Raw genomic sequence first — 17,944 nt, 5'->3', positions numbered from 1 at the left:
AAATCGACGAGTCCATTCTTAGACTCGGCGAGTCCAAGGTTTCTGTCCCATATCAGTTGAGGGTCATAAGGACCCAGTTGAGTGTGGAAAGGTTTTAGAGGGGTCCCGGGGAGTGACCCAACATTCTGGACTAAACCATTGTTCTAGAAGTTCATGGGACTCGGCGAGTGCATGAGCAGACTTGGTGAGTCCAAGGCAAACTTCTTAAGGATGAAGATGAACTCGACGAGTTGTTCATACAACTCGGCGAGTGAAGGACATGACCTGTGTATCAGTTGAAGATGAACTTGACGAGTTGTTCATACAACTCGGCGATTCAGATGAGGATTCAATTGATGTTCATTTAGAAGGAAAACTCATCGACTCATCTCCTAACTCGACGAGTAGAGACGGGTATAGGGACAAATGGATGGATAGGGAATCGACGAGTTGGCGAGCTAACTCGGCGAGTCAGGTCAACTAGAAGTTGACTTTGACTTTGATTTGGTCAGGGTTAAAATGGTCATTTTACCCTAAGAACAGTTAGCAGTGTATGACTAAGTGTTTTGTAGGAATTATAGCCGGAGGATTTCCAGAGCAGCAACGGCAGCAGCCAGAGGATTCCCGCACAGATCAGCAGCTACTACGAGGTGAGTTACCTTCCAGTAGCTGTGGGTTTATGGCCACAATGTCGGCCCACCAGTAGGAGTTGTATGATTAGATAATTGTCTTTGTGATATCATTTAGGTTTGCTACTACCTGATATGTTATATGCTGGCATGATATGTTATATGTGATAGTAGTAGACTTCGATTGTTAGGACCGAAGGGTAGGTCAGACACCCCAGATATGTCTGATAATATGTGCTGGTATGTTTATATGCTGACATGATATGTTATATGTGATAGCGGTAGTAGGAGGGGAATAGTCCCCAAGTTCGGTTGTTAGGACTGAAGGGTAGTTCGGACACCCCAAATGTGTCTGATAGTATGTTTATGTTATGATATATGTGATAGTAGCAGTAAGGGGTGGAATAGTCCCCGAGAGTTGGTTGTTAGGACCGACGGGTAGGTCAGCACCCCAGAATGGCTTGACATGGGTAAGACGGCACCCCAGAATGGCCGCATGGGTAGGTCGGCACCCAAGAATAATCGTACCGGGTAGGTCGAGCACCCCATAATTTCCCGACAGTATGTATGCTATGTGATTGTATGGTATGTGTACGATGGGGGGAACTCACTAAGCTTCGTGCTTACAGTTTACAGTTTTGGTTTCAGGTACCTCTTCAGCGAAGGGGAAGGAGCTAGCGCGGTAGCGACACATCATACACACACTCTTTGTTTTCCGCATTATGAGTTATTCTGGGATTTGTACTCTGATATTATTATGTTTTTACGATTCGGTTTTCAGATACAAGATAAGCTTTTATTAAATGATATGACCGGTTGATATTTTGATACAAATGTTGTGCAAATCACTTAATCAAAAATGAAATTTTTTGTCATGAAAATTGGGTCGTTACACTCATAGCCATCAAACAAATGATCACAACACATTTCTGCAACGTTGTAAACCCTCATCTACCTCTAGCATCATATCTCAATTGAAAAATTCATATCTAAACATAAATTAACTACAGTTTAAAAATATAGTACATTTGTTGTAAAATTAAAGAAACGTGTAGTACATTTGTATTTATTTTGTATAAAAGTTTAGTAAATAAGTGATACCGGCTTTTCAAGGCGTTGGCGATCCGTAGGAACACATTCATATTCAAACGAAATCTTCTTTTGAAGTCCTTCGACCCGTGTACACAATTATCCACAAAGTAATCGATATAGATGTTCGTGTGCTTCTCTGCGATTTATGTTTAACATCGTATGTCTTGTTAGCGATGCTGAGTCTGATTGTATCAGGTCGGTAGTGTAATAATGATACATTATACTGAATAAAATATTGTCATCGGAATCATCGGACGAGTCGAAAGAGTCCATATTTTTTTTTGAAGATAATTGAAATTATGTAGAGAGGAGAGAAATTGTGTGAAATTTTTATAAAATGTTATGTATTTATAGGATAAATGAATTTTTTTTAGTTGTTAATTTTTTTTAAATACCCGTTGGCAACGATTGGTCAGTGGGAAATGTTTGAAATTTGCTCGTTTCTTCCGGTTGTGATGCCAACGAGCTATGCCCTTAACGAGCAAAAATGAGAAAGGGGGAGGGGGGGGGGGGGGGGGGGGGGGGGTTTACCACGTTGTTATGGCGTTCCACGTCACCATAACGATCATGAGATGTGCCCACACCGTCTCGTCTAACTTATTACTTGTGTATTATTTTTTTTTATGTCTGTATATGTATACACATTGTCAGATTGATATAGATTATGAGATCAGAGTTCTTATATTGGACCATGATCCTTTAAAAGTCACAATCCTAGTTGCGGCAATTTTGTTAGTTGTTTCGTTTTCGTATTTAATATGTTGGGTCCAAGACTGGCCTGCTTCTTATAATTAATATGAGGCCCATTATATAAATATGCAAAGCTGTAAAACTGTAAATCATAAATTGATATGAATAATTGAATATCTTTAATTCATTTTGTTCTTATAAAAAAGAATAAGAATGATGGAAAATGTTTTTTTTTTATGTATTGGTCATTTATGACGTTTTTTTTTTTTTTTTTTTTTTTTTTTCTTTGACTTGTAATTGTGACATAAATTTCCAATATTCATTAGAAAAAACTGACAAAAACTACTTTTTAAGAACCACACAATGAAACTACAAAAAGAATATTACAACACCTTCATTTGACTAGTTTCCTTGTAGATGCATTTTGCATCGACTTTAATGTGATCATTATCACGTTACAAAATGTACATAAATTTAAATGTTTTTAAATGCTACAATTGTTCGTTAAATAAATGTGTTTGAAATCTTTTTTTATTTTTTTCGTTTTTCAGTAAGATGATTTTCTGAAAAATTATTATATATAAATACGTAAATCTATATCTATATCTAAATTAAATAATATATTCCAACTCATCTGTTTATCTTTTTTAAAGTCATTGAAATAAAAAGGAACTTCTGTCATAGCATACCCTACCACTAAAATCTATGTAGTGAAAAACAATGCAAACGTTTTTTTAGATAGCCGAGATAATTATTAATTTATTATAGCACTTTCAGTTAATTTAGAGATTCGTATAAAGGGTTTTTAATTATTTTAAGTAAAGCAACAACATCCTCTTTTTCCGGGCAATTGTAAATTGTATGAATGAAACTAAACTTACATAAATTTTTGACTTTGATATTTTGTATTTCTTTTTTCCTCATTTAAGTTATTAAATTTACAATTTGGTTGCAAATTTAACCATTCAACCGGTTTGCTTAGGTTTCAATTGGTTTATATTCTTTATTTGTTGATTAGGTAAAATTTTGATATGGTTTTCAAATATGAAATTTTGATATGGTTTTCAAATATGATTCTACTTGTCAATAATTTTGATTAAAATAAATCTGTACGTAATTTTGTACTTAGTTTCCCTAAATTACTTTTCTGTTAAAGAATCACAATATTGTGTAATGGTTTCTAAAGTAGTTCAAGTGGTTCATCATTCCATAATAACGTAAACAAACAAGATTGCATTTAAAAAAAATTATTGTGGAGAACCTTCCATATCTTGTATACAGGACTTTGAGAAGAAACCCCTTTAGCAACCTTTGAAAGTAATCGTACAAAATTGTGATGCTCTTAAAGAAGAAAAGAAAACGAAACAAAGAAATGTAAGTATAAATCTACATAATATTCAATTTAATCAAAATATTTGTTAATTAAGATAATATGTGAAGACACATGAGTTTTTAGTCACCAAATGATAAACACAAAACAACTAAACTAGATGATTTGTTAAATTTACAACAAAATTTTAAATTTTTCGACCACTTAATTGAAAAAAGAAACAGAATATCAAATCATCATTTATGTAAATTTAATATCTTATACATTGTTTGAGGTTTTTAATCTATTGTGTCACGTTAATATTTTGCATATAATTAAACTATTATTATTATTATTATTATTATTATATTATATAATATGTTTATTAGGTACTTCAAAATCCAAGTCATTGTCAAGTTGTTCATTCACGCTATGATTAAGTAACTTAATTCTTCAATAATTATCTCAAAATCACATTATAAGGATTTTTATAAACATTTATTTCCAAATATCATATAATAATTAGTTGTTTTGTGGGCCTTGTCATAAATATTCTGCCAATTCATCATATATCAATTTATTATTATTAATTTATTATTATGCCATCATTACATAACTTGTTTCTCAATTATTAATTTTATCTTCCTTTTGCTTTCTCTTTTTTTCATTTTGCACAGCAGGAATTTCATATATTCTATATTCTATATATAAATCCCTCTAAAATTATACTATTCTTAATACATCACAAAAATGTTTTAAAATTACACGTTTGAATAACTAAGCATTCTTTTATATATATATATATATATATATATATATATATATATATATATATATATATATATATATATATATATATATATATATATATATATATATATATATATAGAGAGAGAGAGAGAGAGAGAGGACGGTTCACTTGAGATTAAAAAAAATTAGAGATCTTGAGATTCAACATCATCCACATATTTTTCAGCTGTCGTTCTAACGTACCGGTCAGCCGCAAGGTATGATTAATCATAAATGCTTATATGGTAGAGAACTATAATGATATATGATTATAAATGTTTATACGTATATGTCTAATCATAAATGTTTATACATATATGTATATTCACAGATTGAGTAATAGTATATGGTTATGACAATTGGTGGCATGAGAGTTAGTGGTGGTAGAGGCGACGATGCTATAAGTGGCGGGGGTAACAGTGGTGTGGTCGGCTGGTGGTGGTGGCGGTTGTGGTGGTGGGGATGGTGGCGGAGGGGAAAGGAACGTGCAGCATTATATACTAATTTATGATTATAACCGAACTGCCGTGTAGGTAGGCCGGAGGGCTAGGGTGGTAGATGTGAAATGTGTGGTTAAAGTTGAATCTCAATATCACTTATTTTATTTTAAATCTCAATGGAACCTATATATAGGTATGTTCAAATGTTTCTCACATATATTGTGTGCTAGAATACACCAATAAGAACTTAGTAAAGATTAAATTATTATTAGTCAAATAAAGGTAGATATTAAATGATTTTCATAATAATATGTATATTAAATGGTATCTATAATTATAATTTTTTATGGAAATTAATTAAATTAGTCATTAATGTCAGCAAAAATTTTCTTTTAGAATGAATTTGTATCAAGAAGAATGAGATTGTATACCAATAAGGGTATATAAGCTTAGGTGCTCAAACTCATCATACTATATCGTTTTTGTATTATATATACATTGTAAATGTCTAATGTTCTTATAATTCAACTTCTAACTTGATTTACTTCCAATATTTTTATAAATTTCACATTTATTTGCCTCTTACATAAGTTTTATTTTCAACTATAATATATGTGGCAAAAAGATGTGATGTATGAAGAAGATAGTAGTGAAAATTTCAAAATCTTGAAATTAAATCAAGTTAGGGTTGAAGTTTAAGAACATTATAATGAACATATTAAACAAACAACGTATTCTGGTGAGTTTGGGAACCTAATCTTATATACCCTTAAGGGAATATGTAACATCCATAAATTTTATGCCAATTTTAAACTTTTCCGATCGTAAATAAAATCAAACAGCGTTTGTTTACAAAAATGTTTTCAAATCAATATCCATCAGAGTGTCCCGAAATCATAACATAAGGATGAGGAGCGGTACGGTCACGCCTTCGCCTTGCCATGATGTTCTGAAGTACTTGAAACAATAAACTGAAAACTGTAAGCCCGAGGGCTTAGTGAGCTACCCCCAAAATACCAATACCACACTGACAATACAATATCAGTAATAATCAATCAATCAATCATGAATACTGGGCCATCGGCCTGACTGGACCGCCCTACTGGGCCTATAGTCTATCTGGATCTATCCCGAGCCTTCGGCATGACTGGTCCGCCACGTGGGCCTACAGTATCCCTGGACCGCTCATAGGGTATGTTGGCCTTCAGCACAAGCAGGACCGCCTCAACCCAACCAACAAGAAAATAACCATGTGCGCATAACTATCATATACTGGCATATACAACATCAAACATATCTATCTCACTAATCACAATCATAGAATTCTCCTGTAACTAGAGTATCGACCTAGCAGGTCACTAACATACCAATCCCTACGGATCATAAGAGCATAACATACTATCTACCCTGATTCCGATCTAACATATCATAACCACATGTAGCATACCATAACAATAACAACTAAAACGGTCGGCCTTGGTGCCATAGACCCTATCGATATAGTGAGGATAAATCACCTCGCAGATGTCGACTCGAAAGGTAAACTCCAACTCTTGGATCACTTGACACAGGCTCCACCACCTATTATCATAGTACAACATACTCATAAGTCCTTAACCTTATAAGGTACTCCATAACCTACTAGTCAACCCCTGGTCAAGGTCAAAGTCCTCAGTCAAGGTCAACAATCTATGTTGAACTTAACTCGCCGAGTACCCTCGGCTACTCGCCGAGTTCCTTGAAGCACTTCCCAACTCACTAAGTCATCGGGGTGACTCGTCGAGTTCCTTAGATTCCCAATCAAACTTTAAGGCCACCCGTCGAGTTTCCTCCTTGCAACTCAACGGATACACACGCACACGTATCCTGGAGAAAACTTATCTGACTCGGCGAGTTGTTCTTCAACTTGTCGAGTTTATGGCAATCTTCATCGGACTCGCCGACTTGTTAATCCAACTCGTCAAGTTCACGGCCATCTTCATGTGACTCGCCGAGTCAACCTTGCAACTTGCCGAGTCTATTCAGTCCTTTTTCCATACAGACCCACTTTGAGCCATGCAGCGGCTCCAACTCACAGATCCAAGCTTCTAGGGCATGCTTATCACATAAAGTTGCAAACTTTACGTGCATGCATGGATTTAAAGGCTCCAAATGCCAAATCTAAGCTCTTAATGAGGCTCCATGCTCAAGAGGGACCTCAATCATGATCAAAACTGTAACTTTATGCTACTAGAATCCGAAGAGGGTCCAGATCTGAAGTTACAACTTCAGATCTAGCCCATAACTCCTCATACCAACTTGATATTCCAAGAAAAACCCTAAAACTCAACCAATGGAAGATAACCACAAGAAAGATGGCGATTTGGGTACCTCTGGAAGATGGTTGCTGAGATGAGTGTTGATTCCCACACTCTAATGCTCCAATCTCCTTCTCCTCCAAGTCTTCTCCTTCCAAAGATCATCTTTTCAAGCTTCAAACACACACAAGGCACACACACACGAATAAGGGCTCTTAAGGACTCTTTTAGAATTGAAAAGAGGTCCAAAGGAGGCTAAGGTCCATTTAAATAGGGGTTCAAACCCTGGGATTTAGGGTTTCATTTTCCAGCTCCTACTCGCCGTGTCCCAATATGGACTCGTCGAGTAGGTCACGTAACACGCGATCCCACCCTGCTGCTACTCGATGAGTAGGGCAACCAACTCGTCGAGTACGACTTAACCCAAGAAATCTTATTTAAAACAATACCTGAGAATCGGGGCGTTACAGTATATTCACTTTATATATATATATATATATATATATATATATATATATATATATATATATACACTTTAAAAAGCATTTACAAGATTTTGCTTAATTTTAATAGGTATACCCCCTAAAACAACATTTACAACTATTTTATGCATTAAAAACAATATAAATATTATCTGCCAAACCGATGGCTCTTGACTCGGTCCCATCACTAATCCTGGCCAACAAACTTCCCATTATGTAGCACTTTCTTCCGCTATTAATCTTCTTCGCCAATTATATAAACCTCTCCCACCTCTACTATTTATTCTCTATTTCGAAATCGCCGCACAATATCACTCTTTCATTCTACACCTACACCATCATCGACTATCACCTGCACCACTATCACCGGCTACTACCTCCACCACCATCTCACTATCCTCGGGCAGCAGCGAACCACAACATTCTCTTATGTTCCTTCCTATCTATCTCTGTATCTCTCTCGAGTAGCATTGGACCACATCGATTTAGGGTTTTGTTTTTCTGATTTGGTACCATCATTGACTCCGCCTTCACATTACCCTTTATATCGAACCTGCCCCTGTATATCCGCAGATGCCAACGTCCAATCTTCAAAACCTTGAACCTTGGACCCAAAAGAAACCTAGCCGCCGTTCCTCACCTTCGCATTTCCCTTTCCTTCTCGGCCATGACCAAGAGTCGTCATTCTTCAACCACCCATACAAGAGGAATATATGGAGCTATTACAGTTTCCAGGTAAATCTATCTACTCCAGATTAGCTATTTGCCACTAGGTTCAAAGAGACAAAGCATTCACTGTCTTTCGTTACTTCTTTTTATCTTAATTTATGGTTTTCAGTGTAGCCGGCTCCACCAAGAACGTCGATTGAAATTGTAAATATGTTGATTTTATGATTTTTTTTGTTACAGACCATGTCTCTGCCAACGCCAGCTTTGCTTTTTCATGAACCTGATAAATTTCACCTTTGTGTGGGTGATTTCTGTTTACTCTGTTTTCTTTTTTGTTTATTTGTATCCGGTTTGTTTACTAATCTAAGGTTAACTAACAAATTTATAACCTAGGTGCTGCATATGATAAATTGAATTGAGATTGATTTTATTAAACATGGATTTTGGCTACAATGGATGAAAGTTTAATTAATTGGATGATTTAATGACATTTTTCCCATAGAAGATATGTAAGATATGAATTTATTTAAATGCTCACTTAAAACTCTTTGTGTTTTGTAGGAGTGATGAATTTGGTAATAGACATTTGTGCCCTTCAAGCTTTGATCATTAGTTGGTGTGCTTGATGAAGCATATTGAAAAGAAGTAATTTTTGTTTCTTAATGACCTTTTGTGATAACCTGAAATTTTTTTGCTTTGTGAATCCAACAGTCAACCCAACTGAGTGTCAGAATCGTTCCTACTATCATTTAGCCTTGTTTAGAGTCCGTTCAAAGGTTCAAAGGTTCAAAGCTCAGTACATCCAAACATTGAGTAAAGGATTGGATCGTGTACACGTAAAACACCAAAATCCAACCATACACTCTGTTTGAGGTAGTGTACGGCTGTACACATGAGTGTATGGCCATACACCCATGTTGGGCCATACACACCCCTCCATATGTATGTATTCTCTTCATTTTCAAGTCATTCTTCAGTTTCAAGGTCAAAAACATCGAGTTTTCTCTCAATTATCATCCGTTTTTCATCCCGATCTTCAAGAATGTAAGCCTTTCATTCGTTTTGATTTGTTGTTAATCCTTTTTAAACTAGTAACACCCTCTTGATCCATCCATTAACAACATATTTTGGCTAGATCTTCAAGCCTCACCAAGAACACACACTTGTTCTTGGTGATTCTGAACCCTTTTGAGCCTTCATATCGTAAGTACTCCTTCCCTATGCTTAATGCTTGTTAGAACACTAGATTAACACATAGAAAATGCCCAACATTCATGATCATGAGGTGTGTACTGCCGTACACCCATGTGTGGTCGTACACCCCTCAAAACACCCTTAAAGTGCCTTTAAAATGCCTTTCTAGCGTCAAGACTTGAAGAGCAATTGTCCCACAAGCATCCCTACCCTTGGAAAATGATTTTGTGCACATGTTACCATGAGTGTATGGCTATACACTCCCTGGCCGTACATTCCTGGCCGTACACTCCTCCATGTGGCCGTACACTCCCCTTTAGTGAATCACATGTGATTCCAATACTTTTCAAAGTGTTTCCTAGTCCCGCGAAGTGTTTCCTTGCATTTGGTTGCTTCTAAACGCTATATTTATATAAATATATGCCATTATATGTCATTTAGGACTCGTTAAGTCTCGGGAGTTCATTCGTGGAGCTTCTCATCCTTACACACGTATTTGTTTGATTCACCCACATCAGGTGAGTTTATACCCCGCAATGAATCTTTTAACTATTTTAAATGTTTTTAAGGGGGGGGGGGGAATACAAGTTGAACACACTGGTAATTGTGTAAATGTTTGTTAAACATCTTTCAAAAAGATTGCTTATGCCTTATATGAGTGATCAAAACATTTCAAAAACTTTTTTAAAGTTATGTTACTTTTTAGTTTATCAAAACTCCATTTTTAAAAGTAAAAGCATAACTTAGTAGTAAAATGAGTCTTTTCAATAACAGTTCAAGTAAAACACTAGTAAACTATAATGGGTGTAGTTTAGAGGTTCAGTTCATACTAGATACAATACACGATAGCATAAGAGAACACACAATAAAGAGAAACAGGGAAGAAGATACAATACACGATAACAGAAAGAACATACTAAAACAGAACAAACATAATAAGGTGCTATAGCATGGGATAACTACAGGATCTAATTATACCAATGAATCACTAACGCATTGTTTAAAACAAAAGGTGATAGTTATATTGGGTATACATGATCATATAACTTTAGTGTGAAGTTACACGACCTAGCAACTCGTTTGCTGAATTCACGTTTGGTTCCCAGAATCTTTTAATAGGGAGAGCGTTTAGTATGGGAACTAGCCTTCACATTATGACCTTAATAAATCAAATATGTTTTAAGGTAATTAGTACGTCAGGATGTCAATTCATAAGACAACTGAGTACTTATATTTTCCCATTACTTTCATAAAGTGATAATTCCACTTGAAAGTTAATGCAAACTATTTTCGAGTCAAGATAGTTATAAACTAGGGAAAAACATACATCTTTTCAAATGACAAACATAACAGTCGGGTCTAGTACATTTAGTAGAAAGGGACCATAATTCTAACTTTATGATTCCTTAATGTATGCATCAAATGATATATATTAATAAAATCTGATAGGTAATAGGATGTGTACCTTCTGCTTCATTTCCTATTCCTTGTTTGGTTGTGGGCTTAGAGCGGATTCACCCAACCTATTATCCATTCGATAGTAGTTATATATATGTTCCGTATCCATTAAGTCATCATAAGGGGTACCAGGTATGGGTCAGGTCATAGGACACTAATTCAATGCACAATTTCCTAGTACAAAACTTACTTTTCAAAACAGAACTTTGGTTATACAAAACTAGAAACTTACCAGTAAAGGGTTTAATCTATTTTATGAAACCATCATTTTAAAGGGCCTTAGGTAGTTAATTATACAATACCTTAGTTTATACATCAAAGGTTATATATAATTAATATCAAATGGGTAGTTGGATGTGTGCTTTCCGTCTCATTCCCTGTTCCTTGTCTGGTTGTGGGCTTACGGCAGATTCACACAATTAACTATCTATTCGATATTAGATTATATATAGCTAGTATAAACTAAGTGATTATAGAAGGAACCACTGTGGTACTATATTATTATAAGAAATAAGGGTTTTCTTAAGGAACCTTTTCATAAATTATAAAGGAACTATTACAGTTAACTCCGTGAGTACCGAGGGAATACACCAGGGTTATATACAACAAGGATCTAACAACCAATGAAATGTGTGTCATCCGCCTCATTCCCTGTTCCTTGTTTGGTTTTGGGCTTAGGGCAGATACACATAATTTATTGCTTGTTTACTGTGAGTTTTATATAACTTGTATCCATTTATTACTCATAGAAAGGATTGTAGAGTCATTTTTACTCATCTTTCATCAAAACAGGAAATATAGGATTTTCTGAAGGAACAAGCGAACTTTTCTAAACATAACTTACTACTTGCTAAATTTTACAACAACTTTCTACAACTTACTTACATCACTAAAATCTTATGAACTCACCAGCTTAATTACTGATAAACTCTTTCAAATAACTTGTATTCTCAGGGAACTAGTAGACAGGTACTCGCGCTGGGAATTCAGAAGATGGAGCAGTATAGCTCCAAGTCTTGTTTTGCTATTTGCTTATAAACTCTATGTTTTGTGAACACACACATTGTAAACACTTTCTTTCTAATGAAATGGTTGTTTATTAATTTGCTTATTATGATGCATGTCTTTTGATACTAAACATGACGACCTCCACCCCCGAACATTTCCGTCGTTCCGGTTTTGGGGTGTGACACCTTTCTACCCTTGTATAGTCTTTATGGGCTTGATTTTAAATTTTCCATAGTGAGATTCACTTCAATTTGACAGATGATGTTGCTAGAGTTTTTATTAAAATAGGCTTTTGTTACGTACAAACCTAACCTTAATATGGTTCTAACCTATTCCTGCTGCTGCTATTTGGATTTTATACATGCACCTAATATGGTTCCAATCTAGCAATGAGTTGAATTAAGTGGGAGTAAGTAGTTATTGTACATACACTCTTTAAGTGTTGTTGATTATAATGCAATAAAAGAAGATTTGTCTCGGCATATTCCCATAACCATGAACTTCATTATTCTTCTTCATCCCCATCATCAGATCTAGAATTTTGCTCACTCGGATACATGAAGAGCATATGGACGTTCTGATTCTTCAATGACAGAGCTAAAAAAGAAATATGGTTGGTATTTAAATTTTAAAATGTTTTTTTTTTTCAAAAATAAATATCCAAATCGGATCCAATTAAAGAATACTATTGTGTTCAAGCCTCCATATTTGTAGTTAATTTCTTATAGCAAAAATTGAAGTTTGAGTTTTTAGGGTGAAGGTTGGTGTTTTGAAATTCATTTTGTATTTGTATTTAGTTTATTTTAGCCAAGATTGAGGTTTGAGTTTGAGTTGAACATTGGTGTTTTGAAACTTATCATTGCTGGTGGTAGATGTGTTAAGAGTTGCAGGATGAAGTCTGCATATGTATATTTAAAAAGTTTGAAAATTAATATATATTTAAAAAATTATCTTATGTATTATCTCAATCTTGAGAACTTTAGTGTTTCGATGGAATATAGATATGTAAAAGAAATAGTACCACCATGTGAATTTTTTTTAATGGTGTTGTTGTTTGGAAATTTAATTAATTTTTTAATATTTAAATAAAGTTAAACGTCAAGAACAAAACATTATGAAAATAATTTGAACAACTTAACTAATAGAGTAACACAACCAAATGTATAAAAGTATAAAATTAGTATAATTCTTTTTCTAAAATTAATTCATTATAAGTTGTAAGTTGATATTGTTAATTTTATTGTCAAAATGTCATGTTCTCTTTACATATCTTAGTAGTTGCAGTAAGAATTAATTTTATTTTTTAACTAGTTGAATTAAACTTAGTCATTTGAACAATTCAAAAGCTCCAACAAGTAAATTAGTAATCACTACTGCTGCCGAATGAGTGTATTTTATTTTACTACAAAGGTTTTAGGAAACCTAATCATTGAAAGCTAGTCATCGAATCCAAAAAGGAAACTATTTTTGGCCCCTGAAAGAGATAAAAATATTAGGTATGCCAAAAATTGGTCCAAAAAGTTCAAAAAATTCGCACACGTCGCTTGGCGTGGGTAAACGACTAGTGTGTGTGTGTGTGTGTGTGTGTATATATATACGAAAAGTGAATATGTGGATGTCATGTATGCAATATTAGGTATAAAACCATCTAAATTGACTTCATATTGATTAAAAACACAAATCTTCTTTTACTGTCAGCCTTTTCTATTGCTTTTGAGCATATTTTGTTTTTTATTTTGTAATTCATCCTCAACATTTATGTATTTCGAATGTGTTTTTTATTAGACATCTAGTAGAAGCTTCATAACTTCCTCTGACACCTACCTGATGTATACTTGCATTGTTTTTAATATTTTTTTTATGGATTATAGGAAGAGGTTTATGGAGTTTTTAATGAACAATTTCTATTTTTCACTATTGTTTTTTGTATTAAATTTCAATATACCGAAATACATGTAGTTGGTAAAATATTATTATACACAGTTTGTGGTGTAAAATTAAACTTATAAAACTTCATAAAAAATATATACAAAGCCTAACATAAGCTCTAATAGAAGATACAAGAAATATGCTAGAGATATTTGATTGAATTTTATTAAAATTATATAGTTTTTGATTGTTCTATACTTAATATTAGGTACATAACAACCACATATTCCCCATGCCCTATATATATATATATATATATATATATATATATATATATATATATATATATATATATATATATATATATATATGGCGATGAATAATTTGTTTCGGCAATTAGTTCTTTTTGGTGCAAACATGTTTTAACAATATATTGCATTCGCAATCATATTATATTTCAAGGAACACAAGACATATAAATATATGTTATATTTCAAGGAACACAAGATATATAAATATTTCTATTGCTCGACATGCACCTGATAACAAATTTTTGGCATGTTCTTTGTTGAGACTTGAGAGATCCAAGAGGCAGGCTCCATAATGAAATTGTTGCAATTCCTCGTAATCTCTTCATTTTCATTCCTATTTATTCCCTGTTAAAAACATGATGATAAGAGAAATAATAGCCAAAGGCAGAGTAGATCCAACAGTTAGGATTTCAAAGTGAAAGAGATGCATGGATCTTCAACTCAAAACATGGATCTAAGTCCCACTGGAACTCTAAGTTAAACAAACACTTAGAGAGTTGGGTTTTTGAAAGATAGATACATTGGCGTTTGTGTTTCAGATAGTGGTAATTGCCGGAAACATGGATGAAACAAATACATCCATATAACTAATTTCAGATTAATCTCACAAATTAACTCTTCAGCTAATAATATCTCATTCCAACAAAATAATCATATATGCATTTCTTTGATGCATAAGTTATTATACCAAAAGATATCAATAACATATTCATTTATAAGCTAATTGGAAACTTATAATGCTTATCTAATAGGAAGTTGGCGACACTTGCTAAAAAATCAGAAGTAGAATAGAAAACAAAATCAAAATTAGAAGTTGTATTGATAATTGAAAATAAGAAAACTAATAGGAACCGAGGTTGGCTTTGACAGAACCCTGATTTTCCATCGCTGTCTTTTTTTTTTTTTTGTGGTTTTTCTTTAGTGGCGACCTCCACACACCTCACCCCCTTTAGACTCGTTATCTTCTCTTAGATCCAAAACTCATTAAAAAAATATATATATGTTAAACACCCTTTGAAGCACTTGATCGAATAGATAGAGTGCAAAATATAATTACCATGATGCCTAACTACAAACTATTGTCAATTTACCTGTTATAACACTATAATGTATGGGAAATGTTTTTGGAGGATCGAAGTCATATCAGTTGGACCAGAGACGATTAGTAGCGTTGGTGGACCTAAGGAGGCAGAGTGACTTTTTTGAAGATAAGGGGGGTGAATGAAGCAAGAAAGATTGGGTCTAGCTTTAAGGTGAGATGATACGATGTAGGTGATTGTGGATGGTTGTAGGTAAAAGGAAGACGTTGGTAATATTAGGGCCAAGGGTGTAATGTCGTATGATAGATGATGATGGATGCTTAATGGCGATGGTATGGTGGTGACTTGTTGAATTGCTACGACGACGTTGTATATAGGAGAGGGCTCGACCAGAATCGAGAGATATTTTTCATGATCTCAGGAGACTTAAATTAGGTTTATGAGACGGATTGGGTCAAAAGCAACCAAAGAGTCAATGTAACTCTATTTTGACGGGTCAAAAGTCAAAACCATAGAAAAGATAAGATCTTAAAGATATGTGATTTAAAACTTTGATATCATTTTATTAATGTTTTGTTGTACTATTAGCTTAATGGTTTGGACGTCTTAAAAAAATAATATTATTATATTAAATCTATTTTTAGAAATAGATAGATTTCTTTTATAATATATATATATATATATATATATATATATATATATATATATATATATATATATATATATATATATATATATATATATATATATATATATATGGGAAAAATCAATATACATTACAGCTCCATCTAAACTCAGATATTAAACCTCATGAAACTACATCGTTTTATTAACTAAAGATTGCAGTTAGGGAATTTATGATTAACACTTGGCATTGTAGATTCAATATTGAAGCAATAATTTTGATAGGGAAGCAAGCATAAATGTTAATTATCTTTGATCTTCGTGATACAATAAAGCATTAATGTTTACTGACGTCAAGTAATACACGATAAGTTTCAAGTTTTATTTTCGAAAACATCGTTTTAAATCATGTGGTGGTTTGTACATTTTCAATTACTTATTGAAAATATTATTTGATCGAGACTCAAACACGTAGAACAACATATTTTTTCATTTTTTATGTTATGACCTTATACTTTGATAGTACTATACCATAATAAGAATGTCTATGTGATTTTCTACCAAATTAATAACTTTTTACTTGAAGAACAATTAACCATCTATCATTTTATTTATTTTATCCAAGCCATTTCATATATTAATTATACTTAACAATCATACATTTACCAACATATATTGATTATTATATATAATGATGGTTTCCAAATTTATAATTAAAGATCATGTTTTTTTTCATATAATTTATTTTATCTTTTCATACTATTCAAATTTATATTGTATTGTACAAAATCATCTTTTATCAAATATATAAACGTTAGATTGAATATTCACAACTATATATATATATATATATATATATATATATATATATATATATTACTCAAAAAAAAGGCTAGCTAGGAGCTAGCAAAAGAAATACAAAATTAAGGCATCATTGGATTATGCAACTACATATTCCAAATTGTGATTAGCCTTATTGTTCCTATAGGAAAACCAACGAAAAGATAAATCAACAATAATGTTTAACAAAAACTATGTTTTTGCACATAGAAGGGCAAAAAATAACCAAATTCCTATATTACTAAATTACCCAAAGAACCGTCATACACACTGAATCCAAAATCGAACAATCCCGTCTCGCCATTGAAGTAGAATCAATCCTAGTAATGAAATGAGAATGATCCATAAAGTCGGGGATCGACAAATCTAACCACAAACCGAATCTTCTCCAAAGTTGACAAGCCAAGTCACAATGAAAGAATAAATAGGCTACATCCTCGTGAACAGTTTGACAAATAGGGCAAAGAATATAGTCCAACTCTACACCTCTTTCCACCATAGTCGATCTAAGTGGTAAACGCTGCCATAAAATACGCCACAAAAAATGTTAACTTTGACAGAGACATTTTTGTTCCATCGAGTACCAAACCCTCCTACTGGTAATGTTGAAGCATCAATCCGTCTCTTTGCAGACTTGACCGAAAAACTACCATTAGAATCAAAATCCGAAGACCACTTGTCCGGGTTAAAAGTCAAAACTACCAAGGACAAAAGATTCATAAGATTATCAAATTGCAAGGATTCAACACCACCTCTAATATGCCATTGCCAAGTAAAACTCTACCCTGTAGAGTTTTAAACATCGCAAAAACAGCCATCTTTGATTGTAGATAAGGCGTACAACCTGTTGAACTGACTTGAATACAACACCACCACACCACACATCCTCCCAGAACCCTGCAATAGACCCATCACCAAGCATGAGAGACAGAGAATTTTCAATTTTCACTAATCATTATAAAATTAATATATATATATATATATATATATATATATATATATATATATATATATATATATAGAGAGAGAGAGAGAGATTAATCCTTACTAATTATTATAAACTTATAGACAAGACTTCTATTTCTATAAATTAATATTATTTTTTTTCAAATCTTTTATTAGTTATTATAATTGAAATTATCAATAGTGTTTTTGTAACATCTTGTTCTTTCAGGTATTTACCTTTTACCCCCTTGGTATGAGGATTCTTTTCAAATGGTCCAT

Source organism: Lactuca saligna, chromosome 5 (assembly GCF_052625555.1).
Source record: "Lactuca saligna cultivar CGN05327 chromosome 5, ASM5262555v1, whole genome shotgun sequence".
Lineage (NCBI taxonomy): Eukaryota > Viridiplantae > Streptophyta > Magnoliopsida > Asterales > Asteraceae > Lactuca > Lactuca saligna.
This window is presented reverse-complemented; position numbering follows the sequence as displayed.